Source organism: Elephas maximus, chromosome 1 (assembly GCF_024166365.1).
Source record: "Elephas maximus indicus isolate mEleMax1 chromosome 1, mEleMax1 primary haplotype, whole genome shotgun sequence".
Taxonomy (NCBI): domain Eukaryota; kingdom Metazoa; phylum Chordata; class Mammalia; order Proboscidea; family Elephantidae; genus Elephas; species Elephas maximus.
In genome coordinates this window covers 181,180,494-181,190,406 of record NC_064819.1, presented here as the reverse complement: position 1 = coordinate 181,190,406, position 9,913 = coordinate 181,180,494, and the positions used below count along the sequence as shown (strand labels likewise).

Sequence of the window (9,913 nt, the reverse complement as noted above, 5' to 3'; positions counted from 1 at the left end):
CATTTCTCTGTACCCCAGGGAAAGAAGGGGTGAGAGGACACAGGGCTTCACTAGGCCCCAGGCGATTCCAGTGCAGGGACCAAGCAGGGCCAGGTTCTCTACCAAAGGAAAGTGCTGATTTTCTTGTCATGGTCCTGGCCTTGTTCTCATGCTTGTCCTCCAGTTTTCAGATGTCATCCAGTTCCCAAGATGGCCCCTTCTTTTAGCTCTCTAACATTTTCACTCAGGGGAGAAGGCCACTTGTCCTGCCATGATGTCAGGGTCCCAGAAGAGTTGTCATCCTGCAGGATGGTGAGGCCATTGAGCACAGAGCCTGAAGGTCTGGGAGTTTCAAGGGCTTGTTTGACCCCTGGCTGGCCATGGGGGTTTCTGTGGGCCGTCCTACTTCCTCCTTGCAAGACGGCTTTTTGGAGGGGAGCTCAGTTTGCCTTAGAGGTGGCACCTTGTCCTCAAGGAATAATTGGGTCCCCAGAGGCAAGTCCAATTCAGATGATGAAGTTGTCTCCCAGGCTCGCTGGTGCTGGTCTTCATAGGTATCTACTCAACACCAAGGGTAGGAGAGCAGGGATCAGAGTCCTGGGTCTGATTAGGACCCTCCAGCTGTTTCCCAGATGGTAGGCTTGGCTGTGAAGAGCTCTCCACCTGGATGGGAGTACGCAAGATGCTGGACTAGGTGAACAAGGGTCCACCACAGGAGGCAGATGTTTGTGCCTCAGAGGCTGTGCTGGAGTAGCTGGGGTACTCTTGGCCAAGGTCATCTCTGCCGGGAATAGTAGGGTAGGGCAGGGCCCGGCTCAGGACGAGGAAGGGATGCTTGGCCCCAATGCCACCTTTGAGTACTGAATGCTTTTTAATTAATTATTTTTCATACTTCATGATTATAAGTAACAGTTCTACATTTTTTCAGGCATTCAACGCAAACAAAAAAATGTTTTGTTATTGGTAAACTCATCGATTGATGACTTAAAAGTAAAAGTCTTCAAACAACACATGCCTCTTAAAAAAGCCCTAGGGTAGAAAGCATAAATCTGATTTAATCATAGCAGAGTCTTTGCAACATGGCACTCTTATGTTCTTACAGAAGCCTGAAGGAACAGGGTAGCATTTGTGGCTTGATGGAATCAGCTGTGACTCTTTACACTGAGAATAGAACAACAACTTTTTTTAAGATTGATCAGCTGAGCTAGTAAAAAGAAAATAACAGTGTGAACAAAAATGATGAACATTTATGCTTTGGGGTTGGTAAAATAGTGAGGACGCAGCCAACCTATATGATGCTAATTAAATCCATATTTTATTGAAGTATTTGTAATCTCTTCAAATCAAAGAATCATTTAGGTCTCAAAGGAAATGTTTAATAGATACAGTCAAACTTGGCCAGAAGGAAGAAAAAGTTATAGCAGTTAATGTAGGCCAGTTTTAATTATGAATAAAATTTGATTCCTGGCACACTTGTTGACTTACCTTTGATCACTGTAGAAGAATTATAAGATATGTAAGATATGTAATTATAAGTAAAGTACCTGCTGATAGTCTGCCTTTTCTAACTGGCTCCAACTGCTGCAGGGGTTAATGTGAGAATATCACACAGCCTGTTAAAATTAAGAAGAAATTTTGAAACAAACAGCTTTAAATATATGATCCTATAGCATCAAGATCTATTAAATGAGACCAAAAAAACTGGGAGGTGGGAGAGCTTGTTATGCTAATTTATTTTTCTTTTTACAGGAAGAACAAATTTAAAATTGATTTTTTTTTTAAACATACAATTAATACTCTGAAATGAAGTGGTTTACATATTCATGTCTATTAAGGAAAATTGGCAAAAAGGGGAATGAAACAAGCAGACAAAGTGACCAAATAGCAGCAACCTTTATGAGACAATGAAAGACAGGAGGATGGGCTGGAAGAGGAGGCATCATGACACAGCCTTTCCAGAGCAGAGGGAGCAAGGAGAGTCCACCTGCACAGGCGGCATCAGAGGAAACAGATACCCTGCCCGGTCCGGGACTTGATATCAAATCTAGACAACAAATTTTATGCTTTCAGTCTCATTGGCAAGTAGCAGGAGAGAATTGCCATCATTTCATTCCAATCAGTGTCAGATTTTGGTATGGCTGAAATCTGCCCAAAGTGGAGGTCCAAATTTGTAAATATACTGTTTCAGGACTATATAAGTGATACGTGGGATGAGAACCAGGAGATTGTCAGAAACTTGTCGAACAAGTAGCTTAGGTTTGAAAAAGGTAAGTATCCTAATAGAGGTACTAGAGAAGAGAACACATTTTCCCCTCCTTAAATAGATTTTCTACTTCTTGCTCTGTCTCCCATGTTCAAGAAAGGGAATGCACTCAAAGGCACTTGTCAGAGTTCACACTTTAATGAATAGAGAGCAACCAGGCTTGAAAAGAACTTTTCAGATATAATCCTGAAAGCATAGTATGTTGCTCTAATCCCATGAGGGATAAAAAGAAATTTTGGGTTTATCTGCTCTTTTGACAAGAACCCACCAATGTGCAATGAACTTTTTGCCATCTGACTTCATTTCTACCTGCAAAAATACCATAATAGATGCTTATTAGTACAAAAATTACCATTATACATAATGACAAGTGACTAGAGAAAAATAAAAGATTTGCTTTCCTTTTTCTTTTGTTTAAGATTTACTTTTCTGGACTGCAAAGCTCCCTATCCCGTCTTGGGGACAAATTACAAGTTCAAAGCTATGACTTCTAAAGAAATGTCTAGCAGTTTCTGTTTAGCGTCTTCTCCTTCAGGCAGCCATTGGCACCAAAGTGCACCCAAAAGTGACTCAAGCAAGTGACATTAATTCGCTCACTCAAAGAAAAATGACAGACTCGATTTTACTCCAAAATTGGCAAAAAGTGGAAAAGTGTTTTGTGTGATTGATAGAAAATTATTTCTCTCTCTCTCTCTGCCTCTTATGTGTTTTTATTTCAGCAATTCCATTTATATATACACCAAAATCAGCCATTCTTGCTGCACAAAGCTATTTTTCTGTTTCTAAAAAAGTGTATCTTCAGGAAAAACCAATATGCTGTTTACATAAGTTTCTTCTCATGTTCTTAAACACTGACGTATCATCACCACCAATAGTTAATATAATGCCCACGTTGCTTTATCATTAAGCTATTTTAAAGTAAATTTACCTTGGATCCATACTGAGATTTAATTCAATTTTAAATTTACTAATTATTTTCATTAAAGTAAGTTTAAAAATAGTGTTTGCTTTGGTGAATAAATACCAATGATATAATGAAAACCAAGAGCAAAAAGGACTTCTCCATTATCATGTGCAATTCAGAAAAAGTGTGCCCCACCCAAAAAAAAAAAAAAAGGAACAACTGTATTTCCTAAATGCATCATTAGCTCAGGGATTCTAAGCTGTAATATCTGACTGGCTGACTCTCGAGGGTATATTATCCCCAGCTGTGTCAGTTTCCCAGCATCCTGCTAGCAACTTCTTCTTAAGCTCTATCTCTAAGTTTAACATATCTCTGTAAGACAGATTTCTTTTATAAATGCCATTAACGTAGGATTGTACCACATTATAACGGGCAAAGGATATTCATTGCCACTTCATCACCTCAAACAACAACCAACATGGCCGACTTAGGCATTGCCAGAACTTTGATTCCTGAAGGGTGAAAAAGACACTGAGGCATCATACACTTCTACACAGGAAGCAATACTCATGAGAGATTAAGAGTTTGAATGGAAAAATGCTGTTTAAAGCATTAATAAGTACTAAAGTCCATGTATAAATATTTGGCATATCAAAGGACATTTTTACACTACAAGTGAATGTAACTATAAAATAAACACATGCTTACTATAATTACAACCCTAGGCACCAAAAAGATATTAAATCTTCATTTCTGTATGTGAATGTTCCAGGTTATGTGAAAGACAGGCTTTAACATTTTCAAAATATTTCACTATTAATACAATTCTTTTGAAAGTGAAATTCATTAAAAAGATATGATGAATGGACAAACTTCAGGTACACTGAACTTTGACCACCAAACCCTAGTATCTGGTTCCATTTTGATTGTACCATTCAGGGTCCTGGCAGAGAACATATGACGCATTAAATGAGTTAACTGAGAAAAGTTTAATAAGAGGATGTTTACATGTGTGGCGAAGTTTAAGAGAAACCAACAGTCAGAACTGATTTCATGGGCATGTGAAGGACCCTGTTCTTGATTTAATGCTCTGCTGTTGCCATCTTGAAACTCTTAATGGCTTGTGAACAAGAGGCCTCACATCTTCATTTTTACCTGGTTCCCACAATTATGTAGCTTGTCTTTCCAAGAGGAAATGATGAAGCACCTGGAGTCCAGCAACACAGATATGACTGTACTACTCCTAGGCCTAAATGGGCAAGAAGAAAGAACAAGAAACTACAGAGAGGAACCTGATAGGGAGAGATCCAAGAAATAAGTACCCCAGACTTTATTCCCCTCCACTCTGAAGTTTCCCTGACAGTGCCTCTCATTTCCCCAAGAAAACTGGAAGCCAGAGAGCAAGAAAATTCATTTATGTAGTTCCCCAATGCTAAACTTTTGAGGCAAAGAGTAGGATGGAGAAAGGTAGAGAGTAAATCTGGGGATCAAAATAAAAATAGCCAGTATCCTAATATAATATTCTAAATGTAAAATTCTAAATAGAGCTCTTTACTTTGATCCATGAGAAATAGTTTTTGTGCCTGTTTCGTAGATGGGAAGCCTAAGTAACAACTTAAAAAGCTTAAGTGACTTGTCCAATACCATACAGCTAGAAAATGGCAGAGCTAGGGTTTAAACATTAGTCTGTCTGATCCCAGAGACAGTGATCTTGGCAACTTCTCAAACTGATGTGTTTTTCTTTGATACTCTTATTTTTTATATCTTCTCTCACTCAAAATTTTTAAAATATTTCCTCTATATCTCATGGTCAATCTATATCCCATTCCTACAAACTTACTCTCTCAACTCATTCTCCTGATGAGTAGGAAACAATCCCTGTTGAAATGTCACCTAACAGCATCACTCTGAAAAGTAAGGAGAGGTTTTTGTTTGTTTGTTTTCCAATTCCAGGCATCCACAGACTCTGCAAACGACTGCATGAAAGGTACTTTCATATCTGACTTTTTGTACTTAGCTTGTTTATTCAGTCATCTATTGATTTTTTTTTTTTTTATTGAAGATTCCTTGGAAGGAAAATGATCATATAAGATTATTTTTTCATGCCTTCTACAACTCTTTTCTCTGTATGAATGGCTGACAAATTGGCATGTACTGAATAAATATTTGCATAATTCATGAGTCTGGGTGGCATGTTTGGTCATTTGCAACAGGAGACCTGGGCACAGAGGGAATCTTGACCTGGCCTTAGACCTACCCATCAGGGCAGGGAAAAGCATCAGGCACTGACTCAGCCACAAGTTCGGACAGGGGGTTAAGGAGGACAAGTAAGCAGAGTCTGGTCCCTGGTCATAGCCTATGCAAATCACCAGCAAATGGAGCTCCAAGATGAAAGGAGTTCCAAGATAAAACATAGAACCTGGAGGCGGCTAGATTACAGAAATTCCAGAAGGCAGACAGTCAGTATCAAAGGCGTCTATCAGGGGTGACAGAAATACAGTCAAAGGCTGGGGTTCAGGGTCAGAACCCTTGATTCACGAGGGAAAATGACAAGAGCAAATCAGGATCCATAAAAAGAATTGCCCTGCATACTAAGCAGGATACCGAAAAGAAGAACAATTATAAGAACTAGGTCACAGAGTGAAGAACAAGGTAGAAGCCTACTTAGTCAACTTAGAGTTCATGTCAAAGTTGTCGGAGCTGGGGTTAACAAAAGTCTCAGGCCTGCCTTCCATTCTGGGACCCTGCTTGGCTCAAGATGACTCAGACAGGAGCAGCTGAGTGAGGCAGAGTATGTGGGTCAGACTGAATTTCACAAATGCAGGCAACTTTTATTTTAAACATCAGACAGTATTTATTTTTAAACTCAGGTGAAAAGCAGAGTCCAATTTGGAGCAGCAATATGCCCTAGGCTATAAGCTCATTGACTCATCCAGAGTATATATTATTCTGTGTTTTTGAGCTCTAAAGCCCTAATGAGTTCAAATCCTCTTAAAAAAAAAAACTCAAACTAAAAATGGAAAGACTAGATGAAATGTTAAATTTGAACCCAGGGGCTTCTGTCAACACTCGTTCTTTAATTTCTGCTTTTATTTATGAGTTTCAGGTAATCCATTATATATTCCAGGGTTGTAGAGAGTAAGTATAAAGACAGATAATCTCTCAAAAATGAATATGTAGTATACTTTGTCAGCCAAGCAGTAGTTCAGCCATCAGCCTGCTAGGAGCAGCTGTATGTCAAGATATCCCAGGTTATAAATGGTTAAGCTATTGTTCATTTATTTATGCATCGATTTATTTAATTTGCAGTTCATACATTCAATATTTGTGTCTTGAATCTGGTAAATATTTATGAGAGAAACTGATAAAAATTTTATAGGTGTCAAAATAAAAGAAGAGATAAAATTTTGTGACAGTTCAAAGAGGTATCCCTTGTGCTGGACATGGTTGGTCTGGATGGGCTTTTTGTTTTTTTTAATTCTGTTTTCTCTAATATTTATTATTTCTCAATGCTCCATATGAGACTTTTTACCCTTTCTTCCTCTCCTGTTATTTCTTATATAGGTTTTCAAAATTTTGACTTTCATTATAGAGATATACTTATATTCTTAAATGCAATAATTCTCTCTCAACCAATTGTTTGAGAAAAAGATATGCAAATTAGACACTTAGGGATTCCTAAAAATGGAAAATAAGAGACTCAGAAAGAATAATATATTGTGTGAGAGAGAGGAAGACCCAGTGTAGATGTCCACAATTCACTGCTCAGTTGGTCATCAGTTCAAGCCACTCTATGACGAACTCAATTTTTAAGATATCAAAGAATGTATACTTTTCTGTATCATCTTTTTTTTTTCATTTTGAAATAATGATAGATACAGGAAGTCAAAAGATAGTACAGAGACCTGTATATCTTTCACCCAGTTTCCCCCAATGATTATATTTTATTAAACCATAGAAAAATATCAAAACCAAGTAGTTGTCATTAGTACAATGTGTGTGTCAAGTTCTAAGACATTTTATCACATGTGTATACACTTACTATCACCACCAAAATCAAGATGCGGAACTATCCCGTCGCCACAAATTTCTCTCTCATGCTAGTATTCATAATCATACCCATTCACTTCCCCCACCATCCTTAACCTCTGACAACAACTAATTTGCTCTTCATCTCCATAATTTCTTCATTTTGGAGATTTTATACAAATTGAACCATACAGTGGACAATATTTGATGTAAATATTGATATATTACAGCTTAAACCCAACATTTCATTTTTTTGTTTTTTCTCTGTTTTTTCTTCTTTAATTTTTTTTTCTTGCCTTCTTATGGTTACTTAAAATGGTTTTAGAATTCTATTTTCATTTATTTCTGGTATTTTTAGCATATATCTTTGTATAGATTTTGTAGTGGTTCCTCTAAGTGTTATATTATACGTATATAACTTAGCACTGCTTAGTAATGTTGACATTTTACCAGTTCAAGTGAAGTTTAGAAACCTATGTTCCTTTATGACTTTTTACCTTCACCCACTTATAACTGTCTTAAGTATTTTCTTTACACTAATTAAGAAACATATCAGAGCTATAATTTTTGCTTCTACCATCAAATAAAATTTTGAAAACTCAAGAGGAGAAGGAAAATCTATTGGTTGTATTTACCCATATGTTTACTCTTTCTATTCTTTTTTCTTTCTCATGTTCCAAGATGCCATATATTAATGATTTCTTTCTGCTATCACTAGTGAATTCTACAAATATTTGAGGAAGAAATCATTGCAAACTTACTTAAATTCTTCCGGGAAAAAGAGGAGGGAACATTCCCTGACTTATTTTATGATGTCAGCTGAATCCTAATACCGAACCTGATAAAAATATTACGAAACAAAAAGAAAATTACAGAAAAATATCCCTTATAAAGAGGGATGCAAAAATCCACACCAAAATACTAGCAAATTGAATCCAGTGATATATTTAAAAAAAAAAATCAGGATAGGTGAGCATCATCCCAGGAATATTTAGTTAACTTAATATTTAAAAATCCATCAATATAATTCATTATATTAATAGAATGAAATAGAAAAACATATATTTCAATAGATGCAGAAAAACATTTGAAATAATTCAAAAATATTCATAATAAAAATTCTAAGCAAATTAAGAATATAGGAAACCACTTTGATCTGATACTGTCTCAATCCCATGAAAAACTTACAGCTAACCTCACACTTAATGGCAAAATATCAAACTCTCCTCCCTTTACAAAGACTAATGGACTGCAACTACCACCGCTTCCACCAGACTGAGTCCAGCACAACTAGATGGTACCTAGCTGCCACCACTGACTGCTCTGACAGGGATCACAATCCTGGACAGAGCAGGAGAAAAATACAGAGCAAAACTCTACATCACACACACACACAAAAAAACCAGACTTATTGGTCTGACACAGACTGGAGAAACACTGAGAGTATGGCCCCTGGGCACCCTTTTTAAAAAACCACAACCCATTATCAGTAATAAAGTCGCTCCTGAGGTTCACCCCTTCAGCCAAAGATTACATAGGCCCATAATACAAAACAAGACTAAATGGGCATACCAGCCCCAGGGGCAAGAACAAGAAGGCAGGAGGGGACAGGAACGCTAGTAATGGGGAACCCAAGGTTGAGAAGGGGAGAGTGTTGATAGGTTGTGGGGTTGGCAACCAAAGTCATAAAACAATATGTGTATTAATTGTTTAATGAGAAACTAATGTGCTCTGTAACCCTTCATTTAAAACACACACACAAAACACCCTCCTCCCCTTAAAATCAGTGAAGGATGAGAATGTCTGCTTCCACCACTTTTATTCAATGTTGTTCTGCTGATCCTAGCCATTATAACAAGAAGAGAAAAAGAAATAAAAGGAATCCATTTTCCAAAGAAGATGTGACACAGTCTGTTTTCAGATAACGTGACTGCTCCCATAGGCAATCAACCAAGACCAAACCAAACCAAACCCGCTGCCATCGAGTCGATTCCGACTCATAGCGACCCTATAGGACAGAGTAGAACTGCCCCACAGAGTTTCGAAGGAGTGCCTGGTGGATTCGAACTGCCAACCCTTTGGTTAGCAGCTGTAGCACTTAACCACTACACCACCAGGGTTTCCAGGCAATCAACAGGTATCTATAAATCACCTACTAGAACTAAAAATTTAGCAGGGTGACAGGTTAAAAGGTTAGCATAAAAAAAAAATCAATTGTATTTGTAAAAAAGCTAGCAATAAACCATTGAAAATATGTTAATTTCATTTGCAAAATATCAAAAATATTAAAAAAATAGAAATAGTTTTCAAAGAGGTGAACACGATTTCTAAACTTAAACTATACAACATGGTTTACAGAAATTAAACAAGGCCTAAAAAATGGCATATGTGTATGTTTATCAACTGGAAGACTCAATATTGTTAAGATGTCAATAGTCCTCAAATTATTCTATAGGTTCAACATAAGCACACTCATAAACATGACAGAATTTTTGGTAAAACTGACCAGTTGATTCTAAAATGTGTATAGATATGTAAAGAAATTAGAATATCAAAAGCAGCACTGAAAACAAGAACAATGCTTAGAGAATTTTCACTACTTAACTCCAGCTTTACCCTAAAACTTCAGTAATTATGACAAAGTCATATTAGCATGAATTTCAACAAATAGATCAATGGAACACATATGTAACCCAAATACAGACCTATCCTTATGTGATTCACTGAAACCCATCATT

The 9,913-nt window shown here is 37.1% G+C and overlaps 1 pseudogene; it reads right to left on the bottom strand.

The window, feature by feature from the left end:
- Positions 1-256: 256 nt before the first annotated feature.
- LOC126070151 (cell division cycle-associated protein 3-like) lies at positions 257-758 on the bottom strand (annotated as a pseudogene).
- Between the last annotated feature and the right edge of the window lie 9,155 nt (positions 759-9,913).